The following is a 13,191-nucleotide window of genomic DNA, read 5'->3' on the forward strand; positions in this document are numbered from 1 at the left end:
ATTTAGTGTACCTTTAATTTGAATTTTCTGGAAATGTTGCCTGCGGTGCAGATGACTATATTGGTCCGCTAATACAGGACTACTAAAGTCCCAGTACACTACTTTTCAGAAAAATATATTTTTTTAATTTTTCAGGTGGTGCAGCAGCACCCTGACTTACTGTGGCTATGGACATAAGACCCCAATCATTTAAGTGGTTATTTTTAACCTTCTTAATAACAGTATTGTTAACATCTATCTCAAGGCCGTCAGACTGTTAAACTGCCATCACTAACAGAGAGGCTGCTGCCTACATACAGACTTTAAATCATTGGCTACTGTAATAAATGGATCACTAGTCATTTGAATAATGCCACTTTAATAATGTTTACATATCTTGCATTACTCATCTCATATGTATATACTGTATTTTATACCATCTATTGCATCTTGCCTATGCTGCTCGGTCATCGCTTATCCATACATTTATATGTATATATTCTTATTGTTGTGGAATTGTTAGATTGCTTGTTAGCTATTACTGCACTGTCGGAACTAGAAGCACAAGCATTTCGCTACACTCACATTAACATCTGCTAATCATGTGTATGTGACCGATAACATTTAATTTGATTTATTGTTCAGTCAATATTTTTTACTTTAATTTCTATTCAAAAACAAGATCCCTAGTCTATCTGCTTTTTTGGTAAATGTAAATATGCTGTAATAATGACAGGGTAGTATTAAATGTGGGTTAATGAACTTGGAATGATTATGAAGAGTTGAAAAGGTGAATTTAGCACTGTAGGGTAATTGGCTTTGAAAAAGCTTTTCATTCTCACGCAACCACAGAGCAGCCAATTTCCCTAAGGTGTCTATTACACGAGGAAAAAACTGTCAAACGCCCTCAGGCATCGGCGGTGAGTTCCTCTGACTGGGATCCAGATTGTTTTCCCGGATTCAAACAATAACAAATAGGAGCAGCACAGACAAAGCCTGCTATTTGTTGCGAGAAGTTGTGAAACAGGCTCATGACACAAAACATAACTGAGAGAAACAGAATCTTAATAACATGTGGGTTATAGACCACACAATGAAAGAAAGGAAAGTGGTCAGGGTTTATCAATTAAAAAAGTAGGCCCAATCACATGAGGTTTGAGGTTGACTGAAAATGAAACTGAAGGAATAGAAACTTAACAACTCATTTGCAGAGTAAATGAAAGTAAAAACAGGAGTGTGACAAACTAATATCACCAACCAAAGAAATGTAAATCATTTGTAAATATTTGACATATTAGCTTCACTTCAAGAGCAAAGTGTTCTTTGTGTTATTTGGCTTCCTGACCCATTTCTTTGTCCCCTCATCACTCATTAGGATGCAAGGCTGTGCAATGACATTGTTGCAATCATAGGAAAAACATTGTATCAGTCTGTTTAATTCTGTTCTATTGGACAAATTAAATGTACATTTCAGTCATTTAGCTGACACTCTTATCCAGAGTAACTTACAGGAACAACTAGGGTTAAGTGTTTAAATTCACTTCACTTTTTGTCCAGACAAATAACATTATTGTTGTTTGATTACATGGGCTGTCAGATTTCCTGAGTCCTCATACCATTAAATATTATTAGAATATTCTAAACCTCAATTATCCTTGTTGGATCAAGAACAAAAGGGAAAACTCAATTTTTTGTGAAACTGCAGAAATCTTCCCCCATTAGAGAAGACAGGTTTGTGTCAGAACAGATATATTTGAGACAAGTTCAATACCTTTAGCTATAAGTCTTAGGAACATGGAGACCACACTTTTAGTGTAAGTTATTGAAAATATAAAGGGCACTTACAAGACCAGCACCCGTTAGTCAGCAGGGATTGGATCATGTGTCATGTACCAATACAAGAAGTCAGTGTGAGCGATAGGCACACCTGGTTGCAAATAATAAATGATATGAATAGAGAAAGAAGAACCTTAACGTTCGGGAGGAGCATCTTGTACCAGGTGCAGGTCAAATTGAAGCACTTGGGAGCAGAATATGACATGTGCAGACTTTCTTATTATACAGATAAATAAACGGACATCGCACGTTGATACTTCTGAAACAGGGCTTGGTTTAGGCTAGCTGAAGTGGAGGGAGAGGATTGAGATTGTCAGGTGAATCTTCTCATGGAATAGCTCCCAATCAGAACATGGAACAACACATTCCTGACGTGCCCTAACAGGTAGTTGATAATAATAACATTGGATTGGATTTATATAGCACCTTTCCACCAGGTGCTTGAAGCATTTTGGTCCTCTGATGGTAGAGCATGGTGCTTGCAACGCCAGGATAATGGGTTTGATTAAATAAATATTTGACATTTATGTATGCATGCATGACTGTTAGTCGCTTTGAATAAAAGCGTCTGCTAAATTACATATTACATACACTGAGTGTACAAAACATTAGGAACACCTGCTCTTTCCGTGAAAGCTATGGTGAAAGATATGATCTCTTATTGATGTCACTTGTTAAATACACTTCAATCAGTGTAGATGAAGTGGAGGAGACAGGTTAAAGAAGGATTTTTGGGATCGGTGAGTCCCCCGCGGGACTGTTGAGCTAACATAGGCTAATGTGATCAGCATGAGGTTGTAAGTAACAAGAACATTTCCCAGGACATAGAAATATCAGATACTGGCAGAAAGCTTAAATTCTTGTTAATCTAACCGCACTGTCCACTTTACAGTAGCTATTACAGTGAAATAATACCATGCTATTGTTTTAGGTGAGTGCACAGCTATGAAGTTGAAAATGTATTAATAAACCAATTAGGCACATTTGGGCAGTCTTGATACAACATTTTGAACAGAAATGCAATGGTTCACTGGATCAGTCTTAAACTGCACATACACTGCTGCCATCTAATGGCCAAAATCTAAATTGCTCCTGGGCTAGAAGAACACATTATGATCTTTCTGTTTCCTTTCAAATGTTATCAAGAATATGCATATACTTGCTTCAGGTCCTGAGCTAAAGACAGTTAGATTTGGGTATGTCATTTTAGGTGAAAATTGAAAAAAGGGGGCGGATCCTTAAGAAGTTTAAGCCTTGAGACAATTGAGACATGGATTATGTATATGTGCCATTCAAAGGTTGAATGGGCAAAATAAAAGATTTAAGTGCCTTTTGAACGGGGTATGATATTAGGTGCACCGGTTTGAGTGTGTGAAGAACTGCAATCCTGCTGGGTTTTTCCACACAACAGTTTCCTGTGTGTATCAAGAATGGTCCACCACCCAAAGGACATCCAGCCAACTTGACACAATTGTGGGACGCACTGGAGTCAACATGGGCCAGCCTTCCTGTGGAACGCTTTTGACACCTTGTAGACTCCATTCCCTGACAAATTGAGTCAGTTCTGACGGAAAAAGGGGGCACAACTGAATATTAGGAAGGTGTTCTTAATGTTTTGTACAATATTAGGAATGTGTTTTTAATGGTTTTGTACAATATTAGGAAGGTGATCTTAATGTTTTGTACACTCAGTGTATATTGCATTGTATGACAGGGGGATGTGGAGCTCATCACACATCAGCTACTACAGTGGAGAGATTACTATTTTGCGTCTAACAAACCTGAGTCAGATGCAGATGTTAAAGGCCCAGTGCAGTCGAAGCATGATTTATTTTTTCTGTGTCTTATATATATTTCCACACAGTGAGGTTGAAACAATGTTTCATTTTTTTTGTGTAAGATCTGTTTGAAAAGATCCCACCTGCTTTGTTGGGATTGAGTTTTGGCTTGCCTGGTGACATCACCAGGTGGTAACTTTGTTAATAGACCAATAAGAAAGAAATTGATCTTTGTTAAGAAGCTATTTTCTACTCTGGACGGTTCTGACTTAGAATATGTGGACAACTATAAATACCTAGGTGTCTGATTAGACTGTAAACTCTCCTTCCAGACTCATATTAAGCATCTCCATTCCTAAATTCCCATTCCCAGTCCTCGCTACATATTCGTCGCCAAACCCACTGGCTCCAGGTCATCTATAAGTCTTTGCTAGGTAAAGCTCCACCTTATCTCAGCTCACTGGTCACCATAGCAACACCCACCCATAGCACACGCTCCAGCAGGTATATTTCACTGGTAATCACCAAAGCCAACATCTCCTTTGACTGCCTTTCCTTCCAGTTCTCTGCTGCCAATTGCTGGAACGAATTCCAAAAATCACTGAAGTTGGAGACTCATATCTCCCTCACTAACTTCAAGCATCGGCTGTCAGAGCAGCTTACCGATCGCTGCAGCTGTACACAGCCGATCTGTAAATAGTCCATCCAACGAACTACCTACCTCATCCCCATATTTTTTATTATTATTATTTTTCTGCTCTTTTGCACACCAGTATTTCTACTTGCACATCCTCATCTGCACTTCTATCACTCCAGTGTAAATTGTTGTAAGTTGTAATTATTTCGCCACTATGGCCTATTTATTGCATTACTTCCGTGCTTCATTTGCACACACTGTATACAGATTTTCTATTGTGTTATTGACTGTATGTTTGTTTATCCCATGTGTAACTCTGTTGTTGTTTTTTGTTGCACTGCTTTGCTTTATCTTGGCCAGGTCGCAGTTGTAAATAAGAACTTGTTCTCAACTGGCCTACCTGGTTAAATAAAGGTTAAATAAAAAATAAATACAAATGTATTTTTAACCATTTTAATTGTAAACAATCCAGAAATGATTTGATATTGAGAGAAAACGGCTGCATTGGACCTTTAAATACTTTGAAATATCAATTTACATTGGTTTCAATGTCACGGTTGATCTGTTGGACATATTTCCTTCTGAAGTCGTCACTAGACTTGCCACTGTGTTTCCTGTCTGGATGATGAACAGCTGTCAGCCTCTAGGCACAAGACAAACACCCTATGAGGGCTTGGTGTCCATACATGGGCTTATTCATGCTCAGGGAGACGGGTATGCAGACCACGGGCACAAACAGTTACAAGAACCAGATGTAGGTTGGCATAGATGTGCAGACCACAAACCAGAGCGAGAGATACTGTAAACAGCAGGTCTGATGCATGGAGACAAAGGAAATGGCTATGATTGGGTCAATATGAGGCAGAAATAACACACACCTGGCCACCAGACAAAGACAAGATGTCAGCACTCAAAGTAGGCTAAAGAGAATGTATACACTGTAGAGGGAGAGGACAATTTGGGTGCGTACACCGAAAACAGTGATAATGGGGATACCATTTTGACAATAGAACTGGCAGTAAATTAGGAAACTAGTGCCTCATTAGGAAGCCCCTCATTTCATGTTGCTTTGCTTGCTGCTACTCTTGCATTCTCAACAGCCTTCCTGACTTCCTCCATAAGATTGACATTCAATAATTATTTTGGGTTGTATCCAGCCCTGATCATTTCCTTCTCAAACCCATTCTTTGGCTTTCTGGTACAGTATCATCTAAAAAGATGTAATTAAACACAGATGCTCATTTTGTCACAGCTACTATGGCTGAGGTTGGAGAAACTAAACTGTGTCTGGATAGCAGGTACAGTGCCTTGCGAAAGTATTCGGCCCCCTTGAACTTTGTGACCTTTTGCCACATTTCAGGCTTCAAACATAAAGATATAAAACTGTATTTTTTTGTGAAGAATCAACAACAAGTGGGACACAATCATGAAGTGGAACGACATTTATTGGATATTTCAAACTTTTTTAACAAATCAAAAACTGAAAAATTGGGCGTGCAAAATTATTCAGCCCCCTTTAGTTAATACTTTGTAGCGCCACCTTTTGCTGCGATTACAGCTGTAAGTCGCTTGGGGTATGTCTCGATCAGTTTTGCACATCGAGAGACTGAAATTTTTTCCCATTCCTCCTTGCAAAACAGCTCGAGCTCAGTGATGTTGGATGGAGAGCATTTGTGAACAGCAGTTTTCAGTTCTTTCCACAGATTCTCGATTGGATTCAGGTCTGGACTTTGACTTGGCCATTCTAACACCTGGATATGTTTATTTTTGAACCATTCCATTGTAGATTTTGCTTTATGTTTTGGATCATTGTCTTGTTGGAAGACAAATCTCCGTCCCAGTCTCAGGTCTTTTGCAGACTCCATCAGGTTTTCTTCCAGAATGGTCCTGTATTTGGCTCCATCCATCTTCCCATCAATTTTAACCATCTTCCCTGTCCCTGCTGAAGAAAAGCAGGCCCAAACCATGATGCTGCCACCACCATGTTTGACAGTGGGGTTGGAGTGTTCAGGGTGATGAGCTGTGTTGCTTTTACGCCAAACATAACGTTTTGCATTGTTGCCAAAAAGTTCAATTTTGGTTTCATCTGACCAGAGCACCTTCTTCCACATGTTTGGTGTGTCTCCCAGGTGGCTTGTGGCAAACTTTAAACAACACTTTTTATGGATATCTTCAAGAAATGGCTTTCTTCTTGCCACTCTTCCATAAAGGCCAGATTTGTGCAATATACAACTGATTGTTGTCCTATGGACAGAGTCTCCCACCTCAGCTGTAGAGCTCTGCAGTTCATCCAGAGTGATCATGGGCCTCTTGGCTGCATCTCTGATCAGTCTTCTCCTTGTAAGATTGAAGGTTTAGAGGGATGGCCAGGTCTTGGTAGATTTGCAGTGGTCTGATACTTCTTCCATTTCAATATTATCGCTTGCACAGTGCTCATTGGGATGTTTAAAGCTAGGGAAATCTTTTTGTATCCAAATCCGGCTTTAAACTTCTTCACAACAGTATCTCGGACCTGCCTGGTGTGTTCCTTGTTCTTCATGATGCTCTCTGCGCTTTTAACGGACCTCTGAGACTATCACAGTGCAGGTGCATTTATACGGAGACTTGATTACACACAGGTGGATTGTATTTATCATCATTAGTCATTTAGGTCAACATTGTATCATTCAGAGATCCTCACTGAATTTCTGGAGAGAGTTTGCTGCACTGGAAGTAAAGGGGCTGAATAATTTTGCATGCCTAATTTTTCAGTTTTTGATTTGTTAAAAAAGTTTGAAATATCCAATAAATGTCGTTCCACTTCATGATTGTGTCCCACTTGTTGTTGATTCTTCACAAAAAATACAGTTTTATATCTTTATGTTTGAAGCCTGAAATGTGGCAAAAGGTCGCAAAGTTCAAGGGGGCCGAATACTTTCGCAAGGCACTGTATATACTGTATTTTATATCATGAGTCTTCTCCTTGAGGCAGAACTGAGCTATTTCGGCAACATGGGCCAGTTGCACAGTCAAAATTAGCTATATTGAGGGCCTCCCGGGTGGCGCAGTGGTTAAGGGCGCTGTACTGCAGCTCTGTCGTAACCAGCCACGACCGGGAGGTCCGTGGGGCGATGCACAATTGGCCTAGCGTCGTCCGGGTTAGGGAGGGTTTGGTCGGTAGGGGAATCCTTGTCTCATCGTGCACCAGCGACTCCTGTGGTGGGCCGGGCGCAGTGTGCGCTAACCAAGGGTGCACAGTGTTTCCTCCGACACATTGGTGCGGCTGGCTTCCGGGTTGGATGCGCGCTGTGTTAAGAAGCAGTGCGGCTTGGTTGGGTTGTGTATCGGAGGACACATGACTTTCAACCTTTGTCTCTCCCGAGCCCGTACGGGAGTTGTAGCGATGAGACAAGATAGTAGCTACTAAAAACAATTGGATACCATGAAAAAGGGGTAAAAAAATATATATATATTTTTTTGGCTATATTGTAAACATTCATGATAACCAAAATGTGCTTTTTGGTCTTAATTTAAGGTTAGGGTTAGGCATTATGGTTAGTAGTGTGGTTAGGGTTAAAGTTGGGGTGCCAGCAAGTGACCAATATGCAGAGCTGCCTCCAGAACCAGATTCATGATGAAAAACGCTATCCTGAGTTGGGATGGATCAGCAACTTTAACTTTAAGTTGCTTCACACTGGCCTGTAAGACAGAGTGAAAACAGTGAAAGCATGTACTGAAAAACCCATTCTAAAGCATGCATGCTGTTTGCGGCCAGGCACTTCCCAGCTAGCACATTTGGTTCATTGGAAGTTGTGGGAATGTACGTTTTTTGTTTCCAATTGGTTCTGGGAATGAAGCCATATGTTTCCTGACCGTTCAAAGTTTTTAAAATGTTCTGAGAAAGGATGTAAAAATATTGCCTTTTCTTCAACAATATTACTGCACTGTCGGAACTAGAAGCACAAGCATTTCGCTACACCTCTCATTAACATCTGCTAACCAGGTGTATGTGACCAATAAAATTTGATTCAATTTTGGTATGGCATCCGACCACAAGGTGCTACAGAGGGTAGTGCGTATGCCCAGTACATCACTGGGGCCGAGCTTCCTGCCGTCCAGGGCCTATATACTAGGCGGTGTCAGAGGAAAACCCAAAAAATAGTCAAAGACTCCAGTCACCCAAGTCATAGACAGTTCTTTCTGCTACCGCACGGCAAGCGGTACCAGAGAGCCACGTCTAAGTCCAAAAGGCTCCTTAACAGCTTCTATCCCCAAGCCAGAAGACTGCTGAACAATGAATCAAATGGTCACCTGGCCTATTGACATTGACACACCCCACCCCCCTTTTGTTTTTATGCTGCTGCTACCCGCTGTTTATTATCTATGCATAGTCACTTAACCCCTTCCTACATGTTCTTTTATTGTGTTACTTTTTAGTGAAAAAAATACTTTTGTTTATTTAGTAAATATTTTCTTAACTCTATTTCTTGAACTGCATTGTTGGTCAATGGCTTGTAAGTAAACATTCCAAGGTATAAAAAAATGTGATTTAATTTAGTCTAAGCAGGGCCTGAAACTAAAGTAACCCCCATGGAGGCAACCTGGGCCAAGCTGGATGACTCCTGCATGTACTCTGCTTGTTTCTTTTGAAAATACTTTCATTCATCTTTGGATTTTGAATGTGGTTCTTACCTGCATACATGGATTAAGGGGGAGAGATGACATGAGTCATCCAGCTTGGCCCATGGCAAATCTCAATTAGGGTTAAAGGGCTGCTATAGTGTGGAGGGGCCCATGGGATCTATGTTGCCTTGACGAAAGGTCCCCAGACATGATCCGTGTGGTGTGGCTCGCCAATTAGCTATGGTCCCTCTATGAGCAGCTCTGTATTTCTTGACAAAGCCACAATGGTTTGCCGTTTTGCAGGCCATCCTCCTCATTGCTCGTCAGGTCAACATGAACTCCTGTCCAAATGTCTCTCTTATCAGAGACTGTGTATCAAGAAGCAAATAACTAAGAAAACAGTAGAACACAGTAAACAAATCCATCAGTCTCATGCCATGCATATTCATACAATTCAAGTCTGTGTTCTGTCAAAATGTCTTATATTGTAAATAACTTGCTTGTTGGTCTTAATTTAGTAGTAGTTAGTAGTCAAATCAAATGCTGTTTGTCACATGCGCCGGATACAGCAGGTAGACCTTACCGTGACATGCTTACCTACAAGCCCTTAAACCAACAATGCATTTTTAAGAAAAATAAGAGTTAAGAAAATATTTACTAAATAAACTAAGGTACAAAAAAAGTAAAACAATAAAAATAACAATAACGAGGCTATATATACAATGGGCACCTGTCACACCCTGATCATAGTTTGCTTTGTATGTTCTATGTTTTGTTTGGTCAGGGTGTGATCTGAGTGGGCATTCTATGTTGGATGTCTTGTTTGTCAGTTTCTGTGTTTGGGCCTGATATTGTTCTCAATCAGAGGCAGGTGGTAGTCATTGTCTCTGATTGGGAGCCATATTTAGGTAGCCTGTTTGGTGTTGGGTTTTGTGGGTGATTGTTCCTGTCTTTGTTACACCAGATAGGGCTGGTTTTGGTCACAGTTCTTGTTTTGTATATTGTTCATTTATCATCTTCATTAAAGATGTATCACAATAACCACACTGCGTTTTGGTCCGCCTCTCCTTCAACAGAAGAATCCTGTGACAGCACCTGTTCCGAGTCAATGCGTGGGGGTACAGGTTAGTCGAGGTAATATGTACTGTACATGTGGTTAGGCATTAGGGTTAGTTGTGTGGTTAGGGTTAAAGTTAGGGTGCCAGCAAGTGACCACTATGCAGAGCTGTCTCCAGAACAGGATTCATGACAAACGCCAAACTGCACTTGGATGAATCAACAATATCGCAGTCGCTTCACACTGGCCTGTATGACAGAGTGAAAGCCTGTGCTGAGAAACCCATTCCAAAGCATGTTTGCAGCAAGGCACTTAGTACTGCAAAAAAGCCAAAATACAAAGTGTTACATTTGGGGCAAAGCCAACACAACACTTCATTGAGTAACCCTCTAAATTTCTCCACTCATTTTCATGCTATTTTTTTTATTGAGAAATACTGCACCAAACAGTGAGTATGTTAATGCACAACCAAAGATTTTAAGATCAAGAATGGTTTGTACTACTTCTATCAACATGTCTGTAAACAGTTATCACAGAGACATGAACATTCTATTGTTGTCCAACATCAAACTTGTCGTTGTAATTATTGTATAATTACAAAATTGACAGGCTGCATGACATCAGCAGCCTGGGGGTCTAAAATAGAATAACTGGTGCAAACACGAATAAACCCATCCATTTAAAAATTAATTCAGTATATGTCAATCTAGCAAACCAGGCAACTAAAAGCAACTTTCTAAACAATGTTTTGGTTAGTTTCTAGCTTGTTAAAAGGTGTAAACGGTACAATGAAATGGTTTATTGCATAGTCTTTTGTTTAGACATGTAGCTAGCTAGCTAAACAATTAACCATAATGCCAATGGCATCATTGTAGCTAGGTTCAATGTTAGGTAGCTAGCTAACATGAGGCTATAACTAGCAATGCAAATGACTGAGATATGAATACCATTACTACACAGATCATGCACATAACTTTAGCTAGTAAGCCAGCCTCCCAGCTAATGATAGCTAGCTAGCTAATGGTACTCTTTAATTTGCAATGAAAACAACTTTGTGACAAAATTGGAAATGTATATCTCAAAATGTAGCTAGTTAGCGTTACATGGATGAACACTTCTCCCTCTCTGTCACAGATGCCATGGTTGCCCTTAATTTGAAGATGTAATCCAGACATGTGTTTTATACAACAGTGTTCTCTTTCGCTTTAGACCAATCCGAACTCATCTCTTGGCATGTCCAGCCCACCCATTATCTCAGCCAATCATGGCTAGTGGGAAGGTTCCTGTCTTTTCCCATGGCTAAACCAACTACGCTCTTAATTTAACTTGTATATACAGATGGCATACATGTTTGTGTATGATGTTCCAGAAGGCATTTCTGCCAAAAAAACGCATTTTGATGATTTACATTTTGTTTAACTTCAAATGCCTCTCATGTGAAGTAGTGATGTGCGATATACACCTAGTTTCTGAAATAATTTACATTTACATAATTACTGACAGATTTCTTGAGTTATGTTAGATTAAATCTGACTACGGCGTTTCAAAATGGACAAACAGTACTATTGCCCCTTTTTTGCGAAAAATGTATCCATGCTTTTGTCACTTCTAGGTTAGACTACTGCAATGTTCTACTTTCTGGCTACCCGGATAAAGCACTAAATATACTTCAGTTAGTGCTAAACACGGCAGCTAGAATCTTTTTTTTAAAGAAAAATATATATATTTTGACTCCCTTTTTTCTCCCCAATTTTGTGGCATCCAATTATTAGTAGTTACTGTCTTGTCTCATCGCTACAACTCCCGTACTGACTCGGGAGAGGCGGAGGTCGAGAGCCATGCGTCCTCCGAAACACAACCCAACTAAGCCGCACTGCTTCTTAACACAGCGCGCATCCAACCCGGAAGCCAGCCGCACCAATGTGTCAGAGGGAACACCGTACATCTAGTGACCTGGTCAGCGCGCACTTGCCTGGCCCGCCACAGGAGTCGCTAGTGCGCGATGAGACAAGAATATCCCTGCCAGCCAAACCCTCCCAATTGTGCACTGCCCCATGGACCTCCCGGTCACGGCCAGCTGCGACAGAGCCTGAGCTTGAACTCAGCCTTAGACCACTGCGCCACCCGGGAGGCCCCGGCAGCTAGAATCTTGACTAGAACCAAAATATTTGATCATATTACTCCAGTGCTAGCCTCTCTACACTGGCTTCCTGTCAAGGCAAGGGCTGATTTCAAGGTTTTACTGCTAAGCATTACATGGCCTTCCTCCTACTTATCTTTCCGATTTGGTCCTGCCGTACATACCTACATGTACGCTACGGTCTCCACTGGGATTCTCTGCCTCAAACCCTATTACAGGGGCTGAGTCACTGGCTTACTGGTGCTCTTCCATGCCTTCCCTAGAGGGGTGCGTCACTTGAGTGGGTTGAGTCACTGACGTGGTATCCCTGTCTGGGTTGGCGTCCCCCCTTGGGTTTGTGCCATGGGAGAGATCTTCATGGGCTATACTCTGCCTTGTCTCAGGATGGTTAGTTGGTGGTTGAAGATATCCCTCTAGTGGTGTGGGGGCTGTGCTTTGGCAAAGTGGGTGGGGTTATATTCTGCCTGTTTGGCCCTGTCTGGGGGTATTGTCGGGCGGGCCACAGTGTCTCCCGACCCCTCCTGTCTCAACCTCCAGTATTTATGCTGCAATAGTTTGTGTCGGGGGCTAGGGTCAGTCTGTTATATCTGGAGTATTTCTCCTGTCTTATCCGGTGTCCTGTGTGAATTTAAGTATGCTCTCTCAAGTCTATCTGTTTTTCTCTCTCTTTCCCTTTCTTTCTTTCTTTCTCTCCTTTCTTTCTTTCTTTTTTTCTTTCTTTTTTCTCTCTCTCTCGGAGGACCTGAGCCCTAGGACCATGCCTCAAGACTAGCTGGCCTAGATGGATGACTCCTTTCTGTCCTCAGTCCACCTGGTCGTGCTGCTGCTCCAGGATCAACTCTTCTTCCTGCGGTTATGGAACCCTGACCTGTTCACTGGACGTGCTACCTGTCCCAGGCCTGCTGTTTTCAACTCTCTAGAGACAGCAGGAGCGGTAGAGATACTCTGAATGATCGGCTATGAAAAGCCAACTGACATTTACTCCTGAGGTGCTGACCTGTTGTACCCTCTACAACCACTGTGATTATTATTATTTGACCCTGCTGGTCATCTATGAACATTTGAACATCTTGGCCATGTTCTGTTACAATCTCCACCCAGCACAGCCAGAAGAGGACTGGCCAACCCTCATAGCCTGGTTCCTCTCTAGATTTCTTCCTAG

This window comes from Oncorhynchus masou, chromosome 30 (assembly GCF_036934945.1).
Source record: "Oncorhynchus masou masou isolate Uvic2021 chromosome 30, UVic_Omas_1.1, whole genome shotgun sequence".
In the NCBI taxonomy this organism is placed as follows: domain Eukaryota; kingdom Metazoa; phylum Chordata; class Actinopteri; order Salmoniformes; family Salmonidae; genus Oncorhynchus; species Oncorhynchus masou.